Consider the following 13,095-nt stretch of genomic DNA (forward strand, 5'->3'; position numbering starts at 1 on the left):
GTCTGAAACAAAGTGAAGCAGACACATTGAATGAAATTTTTTTATGCTTTAAATTCTAGTAATATTGAAATAATTCTTTCCCTCAGTTTCCTCTACTTATTTCCTTCCTTCACCGAATATTTTTTTTGAGCAGCTTCCATATATCATATATTTTTCTAGTGCTATAGTACAAAAAAGGAAACATGTCTTGTTTTATTTTTTAGGAACCATCAAGGCTGCACAGTATTTTTACATCTAGGATTCAATTCTAATAGTTTCTTAATATAGCATCACACCTGGTTCAGGAAAAAAAAAAAAAAACCTGTTGAGCTGATTCAAACTCATGGCCATCCCATGTTTGTCAGGGTAGAACTGTGCTCCACAGGGTTTCCAAAGGCTGATTTTTTGGAGGTAGATCACCAGCCCTTTCTTTTGAAGCATCTCTGAATTTGAACCTCCAACCTTTTGGTTTATTGTTTGCACCACATAACCCAACCCTTTGGTGTTGAGTTGATTCCAACTCATAGCAACCCATACGACAGAGTAGAACTGCCTCATAGGATTTCCAAGGCTGTGATCTTTATGGAAGCAGGCTGCCACATCTTTCTCCCATGGAGCGGCTGGTGGGTTTGAACGGCCCATTTTTGGTTAACAGCCAATCTTTTGGTTAGCAGCTGAGCTCTTAATCACCGAACCACCGGGTATCCCTTTGCACCACCCAGCGACTCTCAGAACTGGTTAGATGACTTCATTTTCTCAAAGAGTTTTAACTCTGTAGTTAACTTGAGAGTATCCGAGTTTGCTCATAATTTCAAATCTCAGTTGTTGCTGGAAGTTATAATCCCAGATTCTCTGCTGCCTCCTTGTGAACAATAACATCATAAACCAGGTCCTTCAAATATTCTGTATTTTACAGTTAGATCAAACCTCACCATTGAAGCCCGTCTATTTAGAAAGAATTGTTTCAGTCACTAGAATTGTGATTTTTCATTTGTTATTAGCCTACAGTGAGGGACGTTATAGGAAAAGACCAACTGAATCTCCATTGAGTTTACTGTGCGAATATCAGGCACATAGAGGAAATTCCTGTCTGGACTTTACAAAAAAAGGACTGCTGTGCTTTTTTTTCTGAATAACGAGTTTATTTTCTCTTGTAATTACATGTTTTTATCATTTCTTTGGCTGCTAAGAAGCTTAGGGCCATATGTGTGGACTGAGTCTAGACATTCAGTCATTTTACAGTATACTTCTTTTTGAATATGTTTTCTTGGCAGCTACCTTCTAGAACATGTCCTTGTGGCGATGATTTTGTAATCATTCCCCATTCCTTACAAGCCTGAATGCACTGCTCCTGTGCATTTTTGCAGAGTGATCTTCCCAAAGGAGCTTCTGAGGGCCTAGCACATTCCTGTGGAGCACCACAATGGTGTCCTACTGAAATAAAACTTGGAATCTTCACTTTGTCATTCAGGTTCTTCCACCATCTGGCCTCTGCCATTAGTACCTAGGGGGTGATGGATCCTCAGCAATTGCCACCTCATAACACCGAAGCTCCATATCATGGTTGAGTCAAGAAATCTGCAAGCAAAAATGAGTCTAAGAGCTGGTATGCACCTAATTATTGAAAATGTCTAGTTTTCTGCTTTAGTCAAAACAAAACTATTCATCTTAGGATGTGAGCTTTGGAAGGGCACATTTTCACAACAGAAGTGGAAGGAGGATGGAATACATGAAGTCTTGAGAGGGCAGAGGTGTGGAGCCAGCATTTTTTTCCTTTGTCCTCTGGCTGAGTAAGAGAGTTGTTTGACTAGCCAGTGGTAACATTTGGGCCACTTGACAGGTACATCCTCAAGAGGGGTTATCATGCCAGTGACGTAGAACATTAAGTTCACCTGTATGTTTCAAATGAATAAAACGTCGTGTGCATTAAAAAAGAAAATGTCTCAGTGCTTGGGAGATAGTGAATAGAATTATTAGCTGTTACTGTTGTTGTTATATTTCTATTAATAGCAGTACAGCTGTTGTAAGGAGCCCTGGTGTAGCAATGGTTAAGTGCTTGGCTGCTAACTGAGAGGTTGGTAATTCGAAACCACTCTTTGGCTCTATGAGAGAAAGACAAAGTGATTTGCTTCTGTAAAGATTATAGTCAAGAGTACAGCATAGGGCAGTTCTACTCTGTCACATGGGGTCCCTATGAGTTGAAAACCAACTCAATGACACCGAACAACACCAACATAATTGTAGTAGCCTTTAAGGGAGAGAAAATGTTGAGCTTGGATTAGAATGTTCCTTATTTTCCTCAATTTCCTGACTTATGTGTTGTTATCTGTTTCATCAACAGTCACTGACTACTCTAGAAACATGAATGGAAAGGAGAAAAATTGGGAAAATCAAAAAATGCAAGAAAGGTTGTCATTACAATTGTTCTGCATTAAAATATTGAAGGAACTCTTTCTGGGTTGTTTTACTTATCCTCCGGTCCTTCATGGTGCTTTGAGAAATCACCTGTTCGTCTTCTCTCACACTTCACAAATGGGAATGCCCTTCTCAGGAACTAGAACCCCACCCTCACTCTTTCCTCTTCCTTGTCCCTCAGTCAGGGTGTTTTAGATCAGGAAATATTTTACTGTATCCATGGATAGTTAGACACTACCTCTTCTCCCTCTTGGTAGAATCTCATCAAAGTCCACTTCAAGAATGACTAAGGTTAAATGTTGTCTCCTGGCAGAATTTGTACTATGGCCAAGGCTTAGAATCATACCTTCTCTGTCCCCTCAGTCTCCTGCAGGATCCTGGAAGAGTGACCCTTGGACCTTTTGAAGGAGGCCAAAATGAGCCACTGGGTGGCCTGACAGGGCCCATTTTCTACCAGTCATTCCTAACAGGGCGGATATATGAACCATCCATCATGAAGCCCAAGGTGTTGGCGTAAAAATATAATGAGGGCCAGAGCTCTCAGTCCTCAGCCACCCTGCTCCATGAGCCAGGTGCACAAAAGAGAGGTGGAGATTGATGAGTTGGTTATTCTACATAAAGACAGCACATTACTGTAGCACAGTAGCTCCGAACCTTAGTGTACATCAGAATCACCCAAAGGGATTGTTAAGACACAGATCTCTGGGTTCTACCTAGGAGTTTCTGATTTAGTAGGTCTAGGTTGGGACCCAAGAAATTGCATCTCTAACAAGTTCCCAGCTGATACTGATGCTGCTGGTCTGGGTAATCACACATTAAGTAACACTGCTATAGAAATTTCTAAAGTGTGATATCCTGTTTTCTTAGAGCTGCTGTAACACGAATAGAACAAGTGGGTGAATTCAAAGAACACAAGTTCACTTTCTCACAGTTCAGGAGGCTAGAAGTCCAAATTCAGGGCAGTAGCTCCAGGGGAAGTAGCTTTTTTGTTGGCTCCGGCGGAAGATCCTTTCTCAACTTCTGTAGCCCTGGCATTGCTTGGTTCCTGAGTGGTCTCACTGTGGCATCTATCTTCTCCCATTTACGTTTCTTTCTCTTTGTCGATGCTGCTCTTTGTAGGAGCCTGGTGGTGCAGGCAGTAAAGTACTTGGCTACTAGCCAAAAGATCAGCAGTGATTCACACCCAACAGCCACCCAATAGGAGAAGATATGGCAGTTTGCTTTTGTAAAGATGACAGCCTGGGACAGTTACCAGCACTGACCACTCTAACCGAGATTATAATAGAGGATTCTGGACAGAGTAGGAGAAAAATGTAGAACAAAACTCAAATTCACACAAAAAGATCAGACTTACTGGTGTGACAGAGATTGGAGGAACCCCTGAGAGTATGACCCCAGGACACCTTGCTAACACAGATCTGAAGCCACTCCTGAAGTCCACCATTCAGGGAATGAGCAGACAGTCCTATAAAACAAACAATAACACACTTGGGAATATGCTTCTTAACTCAATCAAGTATATGAGAACAAATGGGCAACACCTGTCCAAAAGCAAAGATGAGAGAGCAGGAAGGGACAGGAAAACTGGACAATGGACACGGAGAGCCTGAGGTGGAAAGGGAAAGGTGGGAGTGCTGACACACTGTGGGGATTCCACCAATGTCACAAAACAAAGATTACAGCCTTGGAAACCCTAGGGGGCAGTCCTAGTCTGTCCTATACTGTCACTGAGCGGGAATCCACTTGAAAGCAAAGGGTATTTTATGCTGTTCTTCATATCACTCAGAAGTGATTTGGTTTAGGAAACATGCTACACTGATATGGTGACATTAACAAAACAAAGACAAGACTGTCCCCAAATGGAATTACACTCACAGGTATAGGGGTTAGAATTCTAACTCAGATTTTGAGGGGACACAATTCAATCCATAATACATGGAGTATCATAAGGCCAAACTAGATCCAAATCCTGTCTAAAGCCAGGAGTGAAATCCTTGAGCTTGCCTGAGCTTTAGTTTCTCATTTGTGTAATGGGAATGATGATAGAGTACCTACCTTCCAGAACTACAAAAGAAAACAAAAAAAGTTAAGCATTCCACACAGACTGCACGCCCGTTGCTCATACAATTTATACTGCTATTGCTATTACCAGAGCTGCTACCAGAAAGCTTGGAGGTTTGAGTCCGCCCAGAGGTACCTCGGAAGAAAGGCCTGACAGTCTACTTCTGAAAACTCAGCCACTGACAACCCTGTGGAAACAGTTCTACTCTGATACACATGGGGTCGCTAGGAGTTATGTCCCCTCAATGGCAGCTGGTTTGCTGTTGGTTGTTACTATTTCCAGAATGTGAGCAGAGATCCTGACATGATTGCTTCCCCAGAAGGGCATGTGTTGTGGGGAGAGGGTATGATAGGAAAGGGCAAGAAAATTAAAGAGGAGGAAGAAGGTGGAAGGGAGAACATCCTCAAGGCAACACCTGTGATTTCTGAGGAAGGAAAACCATTTTGAAAATTCCACTAGGACCCTTGATCATATCAAGGAGCAAGTGAACTAGGGAGACTAATCTTCTTACCCTGAATCTCAGTGTCTTCCCTAAAGGTGTGAGTCCAAAATCAGGAATGACGGGGCAGCCCATGGGTTCCCTCCTGCCTTTCGTGGGAAGAAAGAGGAGGTATCAGAATGGCCTTGAGTGTTTAGAACCTTTTAGAAAATACTGATTGCTCTGAGTAAGAAATCAGTGCCTGTAATTCTAGGTTGAGAGAAAGGGGTCAGCAGAGTCAGGAGCAATTCCAAATCCACTGCTTTGGGACTTGGAGATATGCCAAGATGATAACAAAATGTTGGGAGGTATCTGATGTATAAGGGAGTAACTTTTGGTGGTGAGTCCCTGGGTGGATCAAATGGTTAAAGCACTCACTGCTAGCCAAAAGGTTGGAGGTTTGAGTCCACCTAAAAGAACCTTGGGAAACAGGCCTGGTGATCTACTTCCACAGAAATCAGCCATTGAAAACCCTATGGAGCACAGTTCTACTCTGACAGGCATAGGGCTGCCATGAGTCAAAGTCTACTGGAGAGCAACTGTTTGTTTTTTTTTTTTTTTGGTTTCTCAATTTTAGGGTCACCTGGAGGGCTTCTTAAAAGATGGATTTCTGAGGAAATAACAAAAATCAACCATAAAAAAAAAAAAAAAATCCCCATAGATTTCTGGGCTCCATCCACTGTTTCTGATTCAGCAGGTCTAAGGTTAACCCAGAGAAATTACATATCAAAGAATTCTCCAGGTGACGCTCAGACTGCTGCAGGACCAGCTGTATAATTTTGGGGACAAGTGCATAATGTCGTGGTACCTTGTTCAAAAATTTCAGAGCATTAAACCAAGAGAGTGGGTCACAGGCCCATGAAGCCATCCCTGGATGCTAGGTTTGGGGACAACATGTTGAGAACCACTGCTTTAGGCTTCCTACTTAACTAACCCAAGGCTACCCCCAGATGGGATTAATAATAATAAATCCTTCTCTCTTTCCTTTGTAACTTACAAGGGATTTCTGTATCTCCACAACCGTCCCCGAGAGGATCACAGGCTGAGTTTCTTCCAAGGTTGTGAATACTGAAGACAAATCAACCAACTTCAAGGAGACAGTGGAGTTTATGGACAAGGCACATTCCCTGGGAGGAGAGAAGTTTTCTTCCTTTCTGGTGTGGCAGTGGTGAGGTTGCGTTGACAGGAAAGAGAGGGTCAATTTACAGATTTTTCTAGCCCTGGGGGCCTTATCTCCAAAGGCCCTCATTAGCCAAATTGTTCTCCCATCATCCCAGTCCTACAGCACAAAAAAGGAAACCACTGGCCCTAATGACCTGCCTCTGTTGTGTTCCAGAGTTGAAGGACACAGCAAGGGGCTGATCCAGGTACTGAAGGGCAGTGAACCTTTCACCAAGTGCTTTTGCAGGAGGCAGTTGCTCAAACATCATTATTTTTTGAACCATCATCATAATTGTCACTAGTACACTCACCCACATAAAAATGACTCTTAATGAACTCAGAATTTTAACTCAGCCTAATCCTGAACAAAGGAGCCCTGGAGGCTTAGTGGGTAAGTGTCTGGCTGCTAACTGAAAGGTTGGTAGTTCAAGCCCACCAGCCACTCCATGGGAGAAAGATGTGACAGCCTGATTCGGTAAAGATCACAGCTTTGGAAACCCAATGGGGGCAGTTCTAGTCTGTATTACGGTTGCTATGAGTCAGAATCAAGTACATGGCAACAGGTTTTTGGTTTTGGTTAATCCTGAGCAAGGGGTCCCTGGGTGGTGCAAATGGTTAACATGCCCAGCTGCTATCCAAAAGGTTGGACGTTCACGTTCACCCAGAGGTGCCTCAGAAGAAAGGCTTGGTGATCTACTTCCCAAAAATCAGCACTGAAAACCCTATGGGGCACAGTTCTCCTCTGACACACATGGGGTTGCCATGAGTCAGAGTCAGCTCGATGACAACTGGTTCTCTGGTTAATCCTGAGCAAAGGATATTTTAGTGTGTGCTGGCAATATATTTCCTAATATATACCAAAATATGTACACAAATAGGAAATATTTGAAACACTCTTTGTATCCCATTTTGGAAACACTAATTATAAATTCTCCACAGCTTCTAGATTTTTGCTTTAAGTTCATCTGCCCAGGATAGCTTCCTCTGCCTCCTACTCTAGAGTAGGGTCCTTCGTGCTCTCTCATGGGGCTCTCTCATGTGCTATTCCAGTCTTTGATGGCACTCATTTATGTTTATACAGAGACCCAGGACTTGTATAATTATTTGATTAAAGCCCACCTGGCCCTACAGATACAAGTTTAAGAGAAGAAGAACTTGTGAGTTTCTGCTCACCATGGTTTGAATAGCATCAGATCCAAATGGGAGCCCAATAAATGTTAATGGTATGAGCCAAGAAATTATTCCAACTGTCTTAGTCATCTAGTGCTGCTATAACAAGAATACCACAAGTGGATGGTTTTAACAAAGAGGAATTTATTTTTTCACAGAAAGTAGGTTGAAAGTCCAAATTCAGGGCCTCAGCTCCAGGGGAAGGTTTTTTCTCTCTGTCAGCCTTCTCATCAATCTTCCCCCAGACTAGGAGCTTCTCCATGCAGGGATCCCGGGTTCAGAGGACACGCTCTGCTCCTGGCGCTGCTTTCTTGGTGGTTTGAGGTCCCCCTCTCTGCTCACTTACCTTTCCTTTTTATCTCTTGAGAGAGGAAAGGTACTGCAGGCCACACCCCAGGAAAACTCCCTTTACATTGGATCAGGGATGTGGCCTGGTTAAGGGTGGTACAATCCCACCCTACTCCCCTTTAACATAAAATTACAATCACAAAATGGAGGACAACCACACAGTACTGGAAATTATGGCCTAATCAAGTTGATGCATATTTTGGGGGGACACAATTCAACCTATGAAACCAACATATAGTTTATGCCTCTTCTGAATCCAACTTGAATTTCTGATAGTTTCCTGTTCTCATACTGATGCAACCTTTTTTGAATTTTCTTCAACATACTTTTATTTGCATGTGATATTAATGATATTGTTTGATAATTTCTGAATTCCATTGAATCACGTTTCTTTGGAATAGGCACAAATATGGATCTCTTCCAGTTGGTTGGCCAGGTAGCTGTCTCCCAAATTTCTTGGCATGAATGAGTGAGCTTCCAGCCTTGCATCCGTATGTTGAAATATTTCCAGAAATTCAAATGGGATTCAAAAGAGGACATGGAACAAGGGACATCATTGCCGATGTCAGATGGATCTTGGCCGAAAGCAGAGAATACCAGAAGGATGTTTACCTGTGTTTTATTAACGATGTAAAGGCCTTTAACTGTGTGGATCATAGCAAATTATGGATAACATTGTGAAGAATGGGAATTCCAGAACTCTTAATTGTGCTCATTTCAACCTGTACATAGACAAAGAGGCACTCATTAGAACAGAATAAGGGCATACTGAGTCGTTTATCATTAGAAAAGGTGTGTGTCAAAGCTGTATCCTTTCACTGTACTTATTCAATCTGCATGATGAGCAAATAATCTGCGAAGTTGGACTATATGAAGAACAACCGCAGCATCAGGATTGGAGGAAGACTCATTAACCACCTGTGATATTCAAATGACACAATCTTACTTGCTGATAGCCAAGAAGACTTGAAGCACTTCTTAATGAAGATCAAAGACTACAGCCTTCAGTATGGATTACACCTCAGCATAAAACAAAAGCCCTCATAACTGGACCAATAAGCAACATCATGATAAACGGGGAAAGACTGAAGTTGTCAAGGATTTCATTTTACTTGGGTCCACAATGCCCATGAAGCAGCAGCCAAGAAATCAAACAGCACATTGTGTTGGGCAAATCTGCTTCAAAAGACCTCCTTTAAGTGTGAAAAAGCAAAGATGTCACTTTGAGCACTAAGGTGAGCCTGCTCCAAGCCATGGTATTTTCAGTCACCTCATATGCATGCAAAAGCTGGGCAGTGAATAAGAAGAATGAAGAATTGATGTTTTTGAATTACGGTATCAGCAAAGACTACTGAATATACCATGGACTGCCAGAAGAATGAACAAATCTGTCTTGGAAGAAGTACGGCCAGAATGCTCCTTAGATTCTAGGATGGCAAGACTTTGTCTCACATAGTTTGGACTTATTATCAGGAGGTCCCAGTCCCTGTAGAAGGACACAATGAAGCTGGCAGCACGCCTGCTATTTTGAATAAACAAGGGGTGGCACCTGCCGTCTTTTGTGATTTAGGAACTAACTCCCTGTGTTTAAGCTAACTCCTTATTAGCTAATAGAGGAACTAACCCCTTGTCTTTAAGATATCTCCTTATTTAGGCTTACTTTCTATTCTGGCTTTGTTAAGAAAAATAAGAGACTAGGGTCTCGAGAACAGTTAAAACTTGTCTTGAGCTAGGCGTGACCTGCCTGACATGCGAAGTACCAACAACTGTGTCCTTTGGATGACCTATTGATGTCAGAGGCCGAAAAACACACCCCTGTCTAAGCCCTGGATGTGGACAAAACACCATTTTTGTGGCCCCCCTTCAGACTGAGCAGGCACAGAAGACCTGACCACCCCAGGAACACCTTTACGGGCCAAACCAATCAGCAAGCTGGCTCCACTTTGAGGTGTCCCTGAAGACCCCAGACCCAATTTACTTTACCCATATAAACCCCTTGAGCTATTGTTCAGGGAGCCACCTTGGGGACATGAGTCCTGGTGTGCTCCTTTACTTGGCCAACTAAATAAAGCGTCTTCTTTCACTTTCACCCGCTTCTGTCTTCTTAGTCTCACCAAGCAGACCTGGAAGTGTCCAGTTACAATAATGTTGGTAAAGTAGAGGGTCAGTGAAAAAGAAGAAGACTCTCAACGAAATGAACTGTTACAGCAGCTGCATCAATGAGCTCAAACCTAGCAATGATTATGAGGATGGCTCGAGACTGGGCAGTGTCTCATTCTGTTGTAGGGAGGGTTACTATGAGTCGGAACCAAAAACAACAGTAATGAGAAAGAGCTTGGTATGCATTAATGTTATTTTTGTTGGTATGATTTATTCACTGTAAGATTTAGGTGTTATTATGCCCACTCCTCACTTATCAACATGGTTAGGGTCCAAACACCAGGTCATTATGGGAAATAGGCGTTACATGAAAATACAGGGTTTTTTTTCTTTCTGACAACCCATTTGTTCAATTTTTTTTAAATTTAGAAAATATGATCATAGAAATAATAACAGCTAAGATTTATATTGGTGTACTCATCAGTGTGATGAGTTCAGTTATGGATTATTCTGCTGAGAAGGAGTCTTGGATGAGACAAAGCTGGATAAAGCCAGGTTGTTGAGTGAAGGGCCCAAGACTTAATCACTTCGCCTACCTCTTGTGCTGGGTCAGAGCCTCCCTCGAGGAGCTGCCAACAGGGCTTCACCCCCACCCCTGTAAGCCCTGCTTCATGATCCCAGAGTCTGTTCTGCTCTCCAGGCTTGGTGAGTTACCAAGGCTTCCTGCGAGGGCACTGTGACCCTGGCCAAACACCCGGTCTCACTGAGGCAGAGGCTTCAGGCCCAGTTCTGGTCACTTTGGGATGACATCAAACTCACACGCATTTCTTCTAAACACTATCTCTGATGCCTCTTTCTTTCCTCCCTTTCCACCCCACAGAAGTTTTGAGCTGCAGGGTCTCAGGCTGCAAAGGTACTGAGAACCCAGGACAGGTACCATCGGTGCTACCTGCGCATTCGCCCGAGGCCGTGTCCTAGGAAAAAGACACCCCGCATGGCAGCTGGATGTGGCACCCACACATCCAGGGACTGGAGGTCATAAGGCAGTGTGACCCAGTTTCCTGGAGGCCACCTGGAGACTCTCCTCAAGGGAGGGGATGCTCCACAGCAGTTCCTGCCATGCCTGCTGCCTTGTTAATGCACAAAACAGTCAGGTAGGAGATTTTTTACTGTTGTCGTAAATGCGAAATGTTGGATAGCAAGATAGTCAATAAGGGAGGAGTTTTTTGTTTTGTTTTGTTTAGGTGTATATTAATATCTAATAGGGCAAGACTTTGGTTTGGGGTGTTTCAGGGCCCTAACAGACCCTGTAGATTTGCTATACTAGTTATTTTGATTGGCAAAGAACATAAAGCTCAGGCTCAAGTGGGATATTTTTTAGAACGAACCCTGAACCATGAATTTATACCTAAGGAGAGGAGAGCTCCAGAGTGAAGAAAAATATATGATTGCCTCTAAATTTCCCACTTGGGAATAGAATTGCTGGCAGTTTCCATTTTGTTACGGTTTTCTTTTCAAAGGGCTAAGTTGCTCAGAAATAGAGTAGCACTGGAACATTTCATTTAATTAAAGAGCTTTGAGAATTCAACCCTAGTTTCCCTGATAGGATAAATATTCCAGCTCACCAACCCAGGCCAAGAGGAGAAATATCACTGCCATGCCAACTTTCAATCTTATCCATGACTAATGCCATCTTTCTGCCATTTCTGAGGATCTCTCACCACCTGTCATTCCATCCATCAATGCAAACAGGTTCTTCTTCCGTGCTACAATCTGGATGATTCATTTGGGCCTAGTAAGTGCATTTGGAAAAATGTGTGTGTGTGCATGCATGTAACTCCAGGAACACTGACATGGGTCTAAAAAAAAAAAAAACTGATTGCAATTGAGTCATTTCCAACTCACAGGACAGATTAGAGCTGCCCCACAGGGTTTCCAAGGCAGTGGTCTTTACAGAAGCAGACTGCCATGTCTTTCTCCCACAGAGTAGCTGGTGGGTTCAAACCACTGACCTTTTGGTTAGCAGTAGAGCTCTTAACCACTGTGCCATCAGGGCTCCTCTGACACAGGTAATAGATAAAAAAAGTCTAATTAAAAAGTCCTGGAGAATTCACCTTTGGGACTCTGAAGGAGACTCCAGACTCCAGAGTGAGTGAAATCAAGATGTTGGTGACCGCTGACACATTTATCTTGTTTATAATTTTAATGGAAATCCAAGTACTGGTTTAATACTCGGTATGATGTTGCCTGTTGGGTTAAAGTAGATGTTCTTCATCACCTAGAGAAATAGCCTCTCTCTCCTTATTTACCAAAAGTTTCCCTCCAGCCACACAACTTTCATCATAACCCCCTGTCCTTTGGAAGCACTTTTAATTTACAATTTAAGATTTTGGCAAATGGTTTTATCATTTTTTCATCATGCATCTAATTATGTGAGGTACAGATTTTTTAATTTGCAATAGATTAATTAGTCAACATCCCTGGACTCTGCATAGTAACACTTCTGTCATGAACAACTCATTTTAATTTTCTTTTTTGTGTTATCTTTGACAACTCTTTGTATTATTGTTGTAACAATGTCATAAACTTATTGTGCAGACAAGTTTTACTCTCCCAGAAGAGTTTTAAAGACCATTTGACCAAGAGTAGTTTTTAGAAGATCATTTTGTAACCTTATTAATTTTTTTTCCTGTTAATTGACATACCTATCATTGGAATGTATTTTGGCAATCCCTATTTCTTCTAGAAAATTATCTACTTTATTGATATTTTAATAATTCAGTGATAAATTTTATGTGATAATCTATTTTAGATGTTTGGTTTTCTCTCTATCTAATTTTTATCCCCTTTCTCCTTCTTAGTGTTATAAATTAGTCACAATTTTGACTATATGTTGTTGTTTTTAAAAGAATAAGCTTTTGGATGAATAAATAAGAACTTTTTTTATTCTTAAAGTAAAGAAAAAAATTGTACCACTTGAACAAGCAGAGTAAGGGCCAGGCCAGGGGCCAAGAGGCCAAGGGGACTATGAGCCTAGGGGCCAAGAGAGATAGAGGCCTGCCTGTGGCATGGCTGAGAAGAGGCTGTCCTGACTGAAGAACTGTATTTTGAGTCATTCTTGATCCTGAATTGTAACCTGTCACTCCCTTAATAAACTCTGTAATTGTGAGTATAGTCTCTATCTTCTGTGTGGCCATTGCAAGGAATTATCAAAACCAGCAGAGAGGTAGAGAGTGCCATGGGAGGGATGGCTGGTGTCAGAGTTGGTAAAAAGGTCTGAGAGAGGAGGTATGTCTGATTTCCACCACACAGGAATCAGCCTTGGGCTGATGTTCATCTTGATTCTCTCTTCTCCCCCTTGTGAATTCAGGCAAGTTCTGAT

This window comes from Elephas maximus, chromosome 3, assembly GCF_024166365.1.
Source record: "Elephas maximus indicus isolate mEleMax1 chromosome 3, mEleMax1 primary haplotype, whole genome shotgun sequence".
NCBI classification, from domain to species: domain Eukaryota; kingdom Metazoa; phylum Chordata; class Mammalia; order Proboscidea; family Elephantidae; genus Elephas; species Elephas maximus.